The sequence below is a fragment of the Bubalus bubalis genome, chromosome 14 (assembly GCF_019923935.1).
Source record: "Bubalus bubalis isolate 160015118507 breed Murrah chromosome 14, NDDB_SH_1, whole genome shotgun sequence".
NCBI classification, from domain to species: Eukaryota; Metazoa; Chordata; class Mammalia; order Artiodactyla; family Bovidae; genus Bubalus; species Bubalus bubalis.
In genome coordinates this window covers 78,106,963-78,119,683 of record NC_059170.1, presented here as the reverse complement: position 1 = coordinate 78,119,683, position 12,721 = coordinate 78,106,963, and the positions used below count along the sequence as shown (strand labels likewise).

General features: G+C 43.6%; 2 long non-coding RNA genes across 2 annotated transcripts in view; one reads left to right on the top strand and one right to left on the bottom strand.

The window, feature by feature from the left end:
• Positions 1–428: 428 nt before the first annotated feature.
• LOC123329290 lies at positions 429–1,471 on the bottom strand. The gene is made up of 2 exons (XR_006544704.1): positions 1,309–1,471; positions 429–633 (listed from the first exon to the last, which is right to left on the bottom strand). It is a non-coding gene; the product is annotated as an uncharacterized LOC123329290 (long non-coding RNA).
• Positions 1,472–1,497: 26 nt separating this feature from the next.
• LOC123464910 overlaps positions 1,498–12,721 on the top strand; it is a 116,975-nt gene continuing 105,751 nt past the window's right edge. Inside the window, exon 1 of the long non-coding RNA XR_006640014.1 lies at positions 1,498–1,688. This is a non-coding gene — a long non-coding RNA (uncharacterized LOC123464910). The remainder of the gene's footprint in view (positions 1,689–12,721) is intronic.

Genomic DNA, 12,721 nt, shown 5'->3' with positions numbered 1-12,721 from the left:
GATGCCTTTCTTATTCTGCAAATTAAAGGTTTGTTTGGTGTTCCCCTTTTAATCCTTGAAATAATGCTGCTGTGCCCCTTATAACTACAAGGCTGACTGAGGCACAGTAGCTAAGCTCAAAGACTCTTCTTCAGCTTTCACTTGACTTCATTAGTCTTTCTCTTCTTTACTCTTTGTGATCCCAGGTGGCACAGTGGTAAAGAACCCTCCTGACAATGCAGGAGATGCAAGAAATGCAGGTTCAATCCCTGGGTCGGGAAGATCCCCTAGAGTAGGAAATGCCAACCCACTCCCGTGTTCTTCCCTGGAAAATCCCATGGACAAAGGAGCTTGGGGGGGCTGCAGTCCATTGAGTTGCAGAGTCGGACACAGCTGAGGGACTGAGCGCACGTGAAACAGGTCCCAGAGTGAGATCTTAGCCTTTTGGAAACTTAAGCCCAATTTCTGCACCACTGAGGAAGTGCTTGTTCCTGGTACATTGCACTTTAGTGGAGTGGGGGACCCTTTAAACATGCCCAGAAGCTGCCTTTGTGGAAGAAATGGAGCCGTAGTCTCAGAGCATTTTCCTGGGGTTGGATTTGAGGTGTGTGTCCTGCAACACGTGCTAGGCGAGGCTAGTAGTTGCTTGATTCACTGAAAACAAAATCACAAAAAGCAAGAAGTCATAAAAAATGATTCATACGTGCCTTAAACGTTTTTATTTTAGCATAAAACATATAAACTGACATTCATTTGCCAATCTTTGATGTAAAGCTAAGGTGTTTTCTCTTAATTGGCACTATATGTGGTCTCTCTTAATAAATTACACCCTTAATGCATCCCCTAAGGTTTGCAACTCCAGTTTCTTTACATTGGAGAAAGAAATAAAGTGGCTTGCAAAGAAATCTGATTGAATAATCTTTCTCAATTGTTATAATTTCCCCCCAAGTCCTTCACAGTTCTCTCGGCCACAGTAATCCGACGGTTTGCATGAACTTTTACAGGCTCGTGTTCATCAAGCAGTTCTGAAGAATTTGATTTATTTTTCACTGACTCATCTCTTTCCTTATACACTCATATTTCATGGGTTGTATATATTTAATTTACGTAAGCCTCATTTGCTTATATAATAACGATAACAATGATAACTCCAACATGTTTGGGAATAAACCCAATTGATTCTTGGTAAGCAGTGCCAAGTTATAAAGTTGGAATTCGCTAGAGAGAAGCCTTTGAGTGAGGGCTCACAGATGCTTAGGCCTGTGTGGTGGGTCCTGGGCTCTGCCCTGCCCTGCCCTGGACTCCTCGGTCCACTTGGGTGTCACCTACAGCTTTGGCATCTTCTCTGTCTCGTGTGGTGTCTCTTTAGCTAAGGAGAGTCTGGAAGTGGAAGTGCCAGGGTGCTGCACATCATGGAAGAAATTCATGAGGATGGGAGTTGATGCAGAAGCATGCCACCTTTTCATGCTTCCGTGAGATTTTCCTCAGTCACTAGGGGCCCACGAAGCTCACCTGCTCACTAATAGCCTCTTAATTAACTCCTTCCCCTTCCGGCTTCCCTTCCTTATCCCTCATGGGTCTCCTTTGCTTCACCTCCTGAATAAACAACTGGGACCCACATTCTTGACTCTAGGTCCTCTTTGGAGAGAATCAAACCTATGACAAGCATGGCTCAGGATGCTGCATGGAGGATGCAGAGGCCCTGTCAGGTGAGTGGATTCAATGGAAGCCACGCAAAAAGCAGCCATGTGGCTGGGAAATCTAACTTGGTCTCTCCCACCTCAGACTGTGAAGTAATTTCTGCCCTTGTTTTCTGCACACATGGTGCTTCTTCCAATCAGCTTTGACTTCCTTGTTAGCCTGATGAGGACTTGTCTTGGGGGATCTGTTACAAGTTTCTGGCTGGAACAACAGTTGGATGGGATTTATCTCAGTCACCTGACCCCAGTCCTATCTCTTTACTTCTTAATTTGCCTTGAACTTTACAAACTGGCCATCCTGGGCTTTTAGCATCATATGTGTCCTGGTTTCAGTTTTCCATCCTGATTCTTAGGTGCGCCTCCCCTAGACTTCAGTTTACCTGTGGTTCTTCTGGGCTCCTGACTACCGGAATTCACCACTTAGCTGAGACCTGGTCTTGGACTTCTGTCCTGAAACTCCCCAGCCCGCTTCCAACTCTCCTCCCCATTTTCCCTCTTACCTCTACTCCAGTCCTGGCCTCATGCCCTTCTCTCACCTGTGGACTCTGGCCGGCCTTTCTAATGCATGTGCTGCTGCTGCTAAGTCGCTTCAGTCGTGTCCAACTCTGTGCGACCCCAGAGACGGCAGCCCACCAGGCTCCCCCATCCCTGGGATTCTCCAGGCAAGAACACTGGAATGGGTTGCCATTTCCTTCTCCAAGGCATGAAAGTGAAAAGTGAAAGTGAAAGTGAAGTCGTCTCTGACTCGTCGCAACCCCATGGACTGTAGCCTACCAGGCTCCTCTGACCATGGGGCTTTCCAGGCAAGAGTACTGGAGTGGGTTGCCATTGCCTTCTCCCTCTAATGCATGTACTGATAAGTATTTTCCTGCAAAACTTACCTTCCCACCACTTAATGCCATCTAAATGTTTTTCTTCAAAGATACACAATATTGAGTTAATGCTCTTTCAGCGACAGAACAAAACTATTGTATTCTGTCTCTCCCATTCTTAAGAACAAGTGTTTGTATTGTAAAATGATTGAGCCACACTCTATTCTCTCTTATTAATGGAAAATTGGTCATAAATTGCCGAGGCGTGACTAGCTCATTTTCCCAACACAGCTGCAAATGCTTTATGCTGGGCTCACTTTCGATTTCTCAGAATGAAAGGAGAAAACTGTAGAATTGACACTTCTTTGAATGGTTCCCAGTGTCGATCCCTACAGAGACGAGGGATTAAAGGTAGCGCCACCTTTAGTCAAGGCTGTTTCCTAGGAGTGTCTGTCTTTATGTTCTCATGGAGTGTTGGAAAAAGCTGCAAACTTTGAGATGACAGGGATTAAACACTTTCTTTAAAAAAAATTATTCTAAAAACTGATCTAAAAAAGCATACATACAAGTGTGTCTTGGAAGTGCTTTGTATTTAATGCACAATAATTCATAATAATACTTTACTATAATTTTTGAAGGCACATTACATCTTACAAAGCATCTTTACCCATAAATTGTCTATTTTAATCCTCGACCATCCTGGTGAAATATATTGCAGTGTTGCCATTTGGTCCTTGAAGAAGATGTTCTGATAGATTTATCGATATGCCCAAGGACACAATCCATTAAAAAAGACACTTGAGCGCCTATGTTCTGACACCACACCTGGCATCTCAGTGGATATTCCTCTTTGGTCTCCCTGAAATTTTGCTTTCTTTTGGGACCAGCCCTTCCTTCGGGAAACTATTTCTTTCTCAATTTCAAGTGAACATCGTAGACTGGCTGCCAAACACTGGCCCCCACTGCTATCTCTTGTACAGGGTTTAGAGTGTGTGCAATCAAAACAGTCCTAGCAGCAAGAACCAAGGGAGAGCATATTAAAAAGCAGAGACATCACTTTTCTGACAAAGGTCCATATAGTCAAAGCTATGGTTTTTCCAGTAGTCATGTATGGATGTGAGAGTTGGACCATAAAGGAGGCTGAGTGCCAGAGAATTGATGCCTTTGAATTGTGGTGTTGGAGAAGACTCTTGAGAGTCCCTTGGACTGCAAGGAGATCAAGGAGTCAATCCTAAAGGAAATCAACTCTGAATATTTATTGGAAGGCCTGATACTGAAGCTGAAGCTCCAATACTTTGGCCACCTGATGTGAAGAGCCAACTCATTGGAAAAGACCCTGATGCTGGGAAAGACTGAAGGTAGGAGGAGAAGAGGGTGCCAGAGGATGAGATGGTTGGATGGCATTACTGACTCAATGGACATGAGTTGAGCAAACTCTGGGAGATAGTGAAGGACAGGGAAACCTGGCATGGTACAGATCATGGGGTTTCAAAGAGTCACATTCAACTGAGCAAGAATAACAAAGAACCAAGGGAAGGAGACTTCTGTCTCTCGGGTGGTAAATGTCAAGGCTGTTTTCTGTCATTGGGAAAGACAGTCCAGTTCATGAGGACAGAGTTGACATCAGGAGGGGAAGGGAGATGAGAGGCAGAGACGGGGAGTCCCATGGTCTGACGTGAGTGGTGCCAGCCGGTGTGGCCAGACCACCCCAGTCTGTCATAGCTTTCTGATAGTGTTGGCGCACAATCAACTCCTTCCCCCAGGCCCGTGCACTTGGGGTTTGTCCATTGCATTCAAAAGACACAGCTTTGTTTTCTGGTGCATTATTACTCATTTGAACCTCACAAGAACACCAGGGGTTAGGCGTCAGTTAATATAATTTCTGTTTTGGAAATTTACTGAGATTCTGTTCATCTGAGACTCATCTACAAGAGACAGAAATCAGTAGGTGACCAAGTTGAAATTAGAAATCCCCTGTTTTTAATACCAACTGCAATAATTTTCTTCCTTTCCACACAATTTATCTACTGCCAGAGATGAGAAAAAGTAAGATAAGACAGAATCCTCATATTTGATTAGGTGTAATTTTTCATTTTTCTGAAATAAAAAGCTCTATGTCCATGGGATCACAAAGAGTCAGACATGACTGACTGAACAACACCAAATGTCCTATTAACTGCGATGTCCCCACTCTGAGATTAAGAGATAGGTCTTCTCCCAGTTCACTCCATCCCCAATACATTGCTATTTAGTTTAATCACTGAGTATCTGTCTCACATAAGGACCAATATTGGTGATGGACATTTTAATACATGTAGATTCTTTGAACTTAAAGATTCTTTGGCTTTTAAAAAACTGCGCTGATGTTTTTGTTACTTTTGCCATCCATGACCTGTATGAGGCTGCTCCTCCTGGCTGCAGGGGCTGTTGGCTGCAGGTGGTGTTGGCTCCTAGACACCCCCTTTTTCTGAGAGAATTGCCTTCAGTTTCCAGGAGCTGCACCAGTTAGAAATGTCTGAAGGTTATGCTCTTCTCTTTTTTTATTTTCAATTGTAATACTTTTATTGGCAGTATAATTGATTTACAATGTGTTAATTTCTGCTGTACAGCAAAATGATTCAGTTATTTATCTCTTCTTTTCCATTACGGTTTACATTTATGTTATTTATATTCTGTTTTGTATTTTTTCCATTATGGCTTATCATAGGATATTAAATCTAGTTTTCTGGGCTATACAGTGGAGCCCTGTTGTCTGTCCATCCTGTATAGAAAAGCTCACATCTGCTAGCCTCCTTCCCACTACGTCTCTCACTTAAGCCACTTTCTGTTGGCAAGCACCGGTCTATTCTCCATGTTTGTGACTCCATTTCATGGATAGATTTGTCTCCTGAGGCAGCTTTCAGCCAGTGACAGACTGTTCTGGGTGCCACACACATGTCAGAACTCCCTATGGGGTCAAGCTGAGAGTAGGCTTCACGTAAAACACTTCTTTCCTTGCCTTCTTCCCCTGGTCTCTCCTGCATCTATTCCTTCCTGACCAGGTCCCTCTGAGCACTCTGTCTCTCTTACCAAGAATCCCCATCTAACACTCTTCTGGGGATGCTTCTGGGGACTCTGGCCTCAGGCATCATCTTCCCTCTCTTAGTCACAGCATCATTTCCTTATCTCATGAGTCCTTTCTACTCACCTCTGCACCCAATAATCACATACTTGCTAACTATGTGGGTAAATGGAAGAGAATGAGCAGCCTGGCAGCTTCAGGTTTTGGCTGAACCTCATTGGAAAAGACCCTGATGCTGGGGAAGACCGAAGGCAAAAGGAGAAGGGGATGGCAGAGGATAAGAAGGTTAGATAGCATCACCAATTCGATGGACATGAATTTGAGCAAACTCCAGGAGACAGTGAGGACAGAGGAGCCTGGCATGGTGCAGTTCATGGGGTTGCACAGAGTTGGATGTGACTCAGGGACTGAACACACACACACACATACTCCACCGACCCTGTTGCATAAAGCTGGTTAAGCCAACAGGTCTGAAGAGTGGTGGTTGTCCTGCATTTCCTAAAATAGCAGAGTAGAAACTGTGCTAATTTTAGATAAGGACACAAAATGCCTGGGGATATAAAGATGTGGTTTTCTTTTTTTTTTCCCCTTACAAGATCAAATATATGAAAAAGGATGCAGGAAGCACAGGAGAGTTAAGTATGTCATGCTTTTTGCTTTAACTGAAGTCAGGGCAAGGCTGTCCCCTCTTCAGAGTGGTGTGTCTGGCTCTGGGGTCCTAAGGCTGCAGCCCAGCACAGTGTGTGTGGTGGGGGGTCTCACATCCACAGCCATTATGTGTTGAACAGGGAGTAAGTGCTGGAGTCTGTGCTCCGAGAAACAAGGCAAAAAATAAACCAGAAAACCAAGTCCATAGCTGGTAGTTTATCACAGAGGCAACAGTCACCATGTTAGTAGTGAGGACAGAAGCAGTCATGAGATGGGAAGGGAGAAGCCATTGCCATGGAAAGGAGCTGTCTGTGCCAGAAGAGGTGCTTGTTGACATCTTTTATGTATTTCAGAAAAAGTTTGGTTGGCAGACGTGGCCAAAGGGAATGGTCTGTACTGAGCACATACATTACGAATTGGGCAGAGATGCCTCACATGTAATCATTTTGTGCTGCTGCTGCTGCTGCTAAGTCGCTTCAGTTGTGTCCGACTTTGTGGGACCCCATAGATGACAGCCCACCAGGCTCCCCTGTCCCTGGGATTCTCCAGGCAAGAACACTGGAATGGGTTGCCGTTTCCTTCTCCAATGCATGAAAGTGAAAAGTGAAAGTGAAGTTGCTTAGTCGTGTCCGAGTCTTCGCGACCCCACAGATTGCAGCCTACCAGGCTCCTCCATCCATGGGATTTTCCAGGCAAGAGTACTGGAGTGGGTTGCCATTGCCTTCTCTGATCATTTTGAAGTACGCACAGTTGTTGTCTCATATTCAAGTAGAGAAAACCAGACTGAAGGTTGGGTGACTAGCCTGAGGTTACATAGCTAGCAAAGGGTAGGAAGCTAGGGCTTAAATAGGGCTAATTCTGAGCCATTCATTACATACTTCGCTTCCCCTTTCCTCACACCCTTCCCAACCCCTGCCAACTATTCAGCTCTGTAACCCGACTCTGTCCGTTTGATATGCAGATAGTTTCCCCATTTTACAGAGCTGGAAAGTTAAGACTCAGTAATGTCACTGATACCACACAGCTAATTTTAGATCTATTTTTTCTAACTGTAATAGTTGTTACCTACTCAAGGATCACTGTCTTGTGGAGAAGGGGCTTGCATAACTCAATGAAGCTATGATCCATGCTGTGTATGAGTTCCAAAGAATAGTTAGAAGAGACAAGAAGGCCTTCTCCAATGAACGATGCTTAATAATAGAAGAAAACAACAAAAGGGGAAAGACTGGAGATCTTGTCAGGAGAGTTGGAAACATCAACGGAGCATTCTGCCCAAAGATGGGCACAATAAAGGATAAAAATGATAGAGAGAGAGCAGAAGCTGAAGAGATCAAGAAGAGATGGAAAGAATACACAGAACTGTATAAAAAAGATCTTAATGAACCAGATTACTATGATGGTGTGGTTAGTCACCCAGAGCCAGACATTCTGGAGTGCAAAGTCAAGTGGGCCTTAAGAAGCACTGCTGTTAATAAAGCTCGTGGATATGATGAAATTCCAGCAGAACTATTCAAATCCCTAAAGGATGATGCCATCAAGGTTTTGCATTCATTATGTCAGAAAATCTGGATGACCCAGCAGTGGCCACAGGACTGGAAAATGCCAATCTTCATCCCAGTTCCCAAGAAGGGTAGTACTAAAGAATGTGCTAACCATTAGACAGTTGCACTCCTCTCCCATGCTAGTAAGGTCATGCTTAAAATCTTGCATGCTAGGCTTCAGCATTATGTGAAACAAGAGCTTCCAGATGTCCAAGCTGAGTTTAGAAAAGAAAAAGGAACTAGAGATCAAATTGCCAACATTCACTGGATTGCTGAGAAAGCAAGGGAATTTCAGTAAAACATCTATCTCTATTTCATTGGCTATGCGAAAGCCTTTGAGTGTGTGGATAATGACCAACTGTGGAAAGCTCTTAGAGAGATGGGGATACCAGATCGTTTTACCTGTCTCCTGAGAAATCTGTATGTGGGTAGAAGCCCGTATGAAACAACCAATAGGTTCAAAATCAAGAAAGGAGTAGGACAGGGCTGTCTGCTCTCACCCCGTTTGTTTAGCCTATACACTGAGCACATCAGGAGAAATGCTGGGCTGGGTGAGTTATAAACTGGAATCAGGATAGGCAGGAAAGCATCAACAACCTCAGACATGCAGATAATACCACTCTAGTGACAGAAAGCGAAGAGGAACTAAAGAGCCTCTTGATGAGGGTGAATGAGGAGCGTGAAAGAGCCAGCTTAAGACTAAATATTAAAAAAGACTAAAATCATGGCCTCTGGCCCCATCACTTCATGGCAAATAGAAGGGGAAAAGGTGAAAGTACTGACAGATTTCTTCTTCGTGGGCTCCAAAATCACTACAGACTGTGACTGCGGCCATGAAATTGGAAGATGGTTGTTTCTTGGCAGGAAAGCGATGACAAACCTAGACACTGTGCTGAAAAGCAGATGACAAAGGTCCATATAGTCAAGGGTATGGTCTTCCCAGTGGTCACATACGGTCCCATGAGAGCTGGACTGTAAAGGAGACGGAACGCAAAGAATTTATGCCTTCCAACTGTGGTTCTGGAGAAGACTCCTGAAAGTCCCTTTGACAGCAAGAAGATCAAACCAGTCAATCTTAAGGGAGATCAACTCTGAATATTCACTGGAAGGACTGATGCTCAAGCTCCAGTATTTTGGTCATCTGATATGAACAGATGACTGATTGGAAAAGTCCCTGATGCTGGGAAAGATTGAGGCAGAAGGAGAAGAGGACATCAGAGGATGAGATGGCTGGACAGCATCACCAATTCAATGGACATGAACTTGGCAAACTCCAGGGAGATGGTAAGGGACAGGGAGGCCTGGCATGCTGCAGTCCATGAGGTCTCAAAGAGTCAGACACAATTGGATGACTGAACAACAACAACAAAATTGTTGTTATGGTAATAATCAATAAGAAGTTCTGAATAACTTGTTATACAAAGAGTTATTTCTTTTGCATAGTGTCAGGTTGAGATGTTTTCTGCTTGTTCTCAGTCTTTGCCTTTTTGTTAGCTTTGAAAGATACTTTCTAGCCAGGTGTAGCAGGAATTATGGGGCATGTCCCCGTCCAGTGACTCAGTAGGGATTATCGTTTGGCTGTTTTATTTATGGTTCCTCTCGTTTCTGCTTCTCCCATCCAGAGGACATTTAAGTGTGTTCTCCTTTGGATCCTTCATCTTTCTCTTCCTTGATTGGGTTGCCTGTCTTCCAGTATTACTCAAGTCCAAGGTAGAGCCACCATGGTTGCACCAAAACCCTCCTGACTCCCAACAAACCTGCCTTGATCACCCCCTTGGGCTTAACCAGCTGTTCTTCATCACTGCTCACAAAAGTGAGCAGACACTGCTTCCTGGCCCAGTCTCTCACTAATCCCTCCACATCCCATTTGGTGTAATGCCATTATCTCTCTAGGTGTGTGCAGTGTATGCGATTGTATATCAGTGCATCATTCCTACCAACACATGTATGTAACATATTATTTTGTACTAGGAAAAGTTCCCCAGAGGTCACCATGTGTTCAGTCTCTCCATTTTATAGATAAGGAACTGAAGCCCAGGGCTGTGACTTTGCTTAGGGTCACACGATTACATGGTGGGAGAGCCGGGACCAGAAGCCATCCTCCTCTTCTTCCTCCTCATCATTATTACCATCATCATCATCCTCAGTGTTTTTTCCCACAACTAGCACTCAGAAACACATGTGCCATGACATATGATGTAGGTTCAGGAGCTCATGATAGCTTGGAGGATGACTTAGGGCTGCTTCCCCAGAAACAGACCAGACAGTAAGGTTTTAAATGAAGGTGAGTCATTGAACACGTGCTCCCAGGAGAAACCAGGGAGTGTAGAGAAGAAGCAAGTCCAGGGAAGAGGAAGGAGCCAAGCAAGGTGTGACTCCAGGCAAAGTTTTGCCTCCTCTGGTCCTGCAGGAATCTCAGAAGTGCAGAAATTACACTGCAGAGACCTCCGTGCTCAGGATCACAGAGCTGGGCTTTCACACCTCTTAATCAGTCACTGTCTTCAGTTTGTCTCAGGAGACATAGAATTCTGATTTTTTGTGCCTAAAGTGGCTTCAGGAGCCCAAGAGAAGACCTCTGAGAGAAGCTGCAGGTCCAGGGTGGTAGAAGGAAGGGTGCCAGAGGCTGGTGTGTGCTACAGATACAAATAAAAGGCATGGAAGTGGGACAGGTTCTCTCATGACTTTCCAAAATAAAGGCATGGGAGTGGGATAGGGTCTCAAACTTTCCTAGCAACCTGATCTTCCATGTCTTCCATCAGACACTCCTTCTCCACGACTCCACTTGGCTGCCTCCTGCATCTTCCATGTCTCAGCTCCCTTTCCAAGAGGCCTTCCATGACCATCATGTCTAATGTAGGTCCCATCTCCAGCCATCACTCCCCATCCCTCACCCCTGCTTTATTTTCTTTGGTGTACTTCTTGCTCCATAAATTTATTTGTTTCCAAGTTTTATCTCTCTGCCCAGTAGAAGCTCCATCAAGCCTGAGATGTCATCCTTCTTGTTACCATTTTCTCTTCAATCCTAGAAGAGGGTTTGGCACAGAGTAGGTGTTTCATATATATTTGCTGAATAGGAATGGATGAATGTAAAGAATCACCAGTTGTGAAGTGTCTGTAGAGAAACGTGGAGCTATTATGAGGTTCTGGCAGTGGGTGTTCTGGCTTGCAGAATTCGTTGTTGTTCTCTGATCAGTATGCAAGGAACTAGATATGAAGGATTGTATTAAAGTTCAATCTATAGTCTTCCAAATTATTATAGATAATATTAGTCTTAATGGGGATATGTTACAGTGGTGAAATGCTTCCAGAAAGTTTTTGAAGAAAATTATGGTGTTGAAGGGAGCCTTTTAGTTCTTTGATGCATTATGTCACTCAAAGGAATATAATAGCTTCTCTTTTTCTCCCAAAAGATACGTGCATTTCATTGTATGTCATTATCTGATATATGTTTGGCATAAAAGGCACTTTTCCCTTTTCCTCTTTCTTTAAAAAAAAATTGCATGGCATGCATATAATAGAAAATGGCCATGAATGGGTACCATATTCTACTCTACAGTATATCTCATCTGGGAATAGCCCACCCACCCATTTTTCCTACTGTGGTGTGGGGGATATATTGATTCATTACATAATTTGTATTCTTTTCTTCAGATCAGAAATTGGCCTAGGCATTCAGACAGCACAAATCTCTCCCCCTGCACCAATATTTTTCCCTTTAGCCAAATACCATTTCCCGGAGCAGCAATTTAGTCATTACCCTGTGATATAAAAGAAATGTGAAATCTGTCACAAGGAAGATGATGTTGTGACACAGACAGGGATCCTTTGGGAGGTTTAACCAGCTTTTCCATAAGATTGAAATGAATGTGACACTACGTTCAGATTCATAATTAAATTTACTCTCTTTTTTTTTTTTTTCTTTAACGTGTGTGTGTTCCTTACTATGGAGAGAATGAGAATGAGGAAATGTGGCTCTTGGTACAGAATAAGGACAGGAATCAATCTGAACCTTGAAATTAGCAGTGTAAACATATGGGTTATGCTTTCACTTAAGTTTCAAGGCACTTCATGTAAAGTGTCAAACTAGAGCTATGACTCTGGTAGGGGCTAATAATAGAGGGCTAATGTAATCCCAGGGAGAATTGTAATTACCTTTTAAATGCCTTTCTTCTGTGATAGGCAGGAGTTGCAGCTGTGGCTGGTCTCATCACTCCAGTGTTGGCACATGTAGGCACCTAATAAATATTTATTGAAATTAGAAATAGATATGAGAGGAGAGTCAGGGGTAGGGGAGAAGGGGAGGAAAGTGAAGGGAGGGGGAGGACTTCTGAAACAAGCACCCCAGAGGTTTGGTACTGTGAGAACAACCTACACCCCCCATACAGTGAGGAAGTGCAAAAAGACAAGGGAAGCAACTTGGAGAAGTAAAGGTCTGAAGATGCTGGGTGATCAGGAAGAAAGCAAATAGACTCGGGATGTACAAGATGTACGAGACTTCAGTAGTATCCCTGTTCTTCATCCCTGCATGTGTCCATTCCTTCTGCCTTTGACTGCAGGGCTCTCTCCATTGTGGGCTTCCCATGGTTAAACTGTGTGCTTTTGTTTGGCCACTAAAATAATGGTTAAGAGATGTGTTGAGGGTATGTGGGACTCCTGATAATTTTTACAGGATCCCTATCTATATAGACAGTTTGATTTTAAAAGATTTTAGAAAATGAATAGGCCTATCTGACATGTATAGTGATATATTGATGAAGATTTATAGTGATATATTGATGAAGATTTAGAGTACTAGGTGGAGAAGGGGTGCCTATGTGTTTGGTTGTTATCCAATCAATGCTTTGGAAGACTCTGCATCGTTTAGGTATCATCTCCTTCTGTTCAGGTCCAGGAATTATCTCTTCATGTTCTTATTGTTAGATGCACTATTCTGGGCTAATTTTGTATTTATCACTACAAAAGAAAAAAAAAGTGAAAACT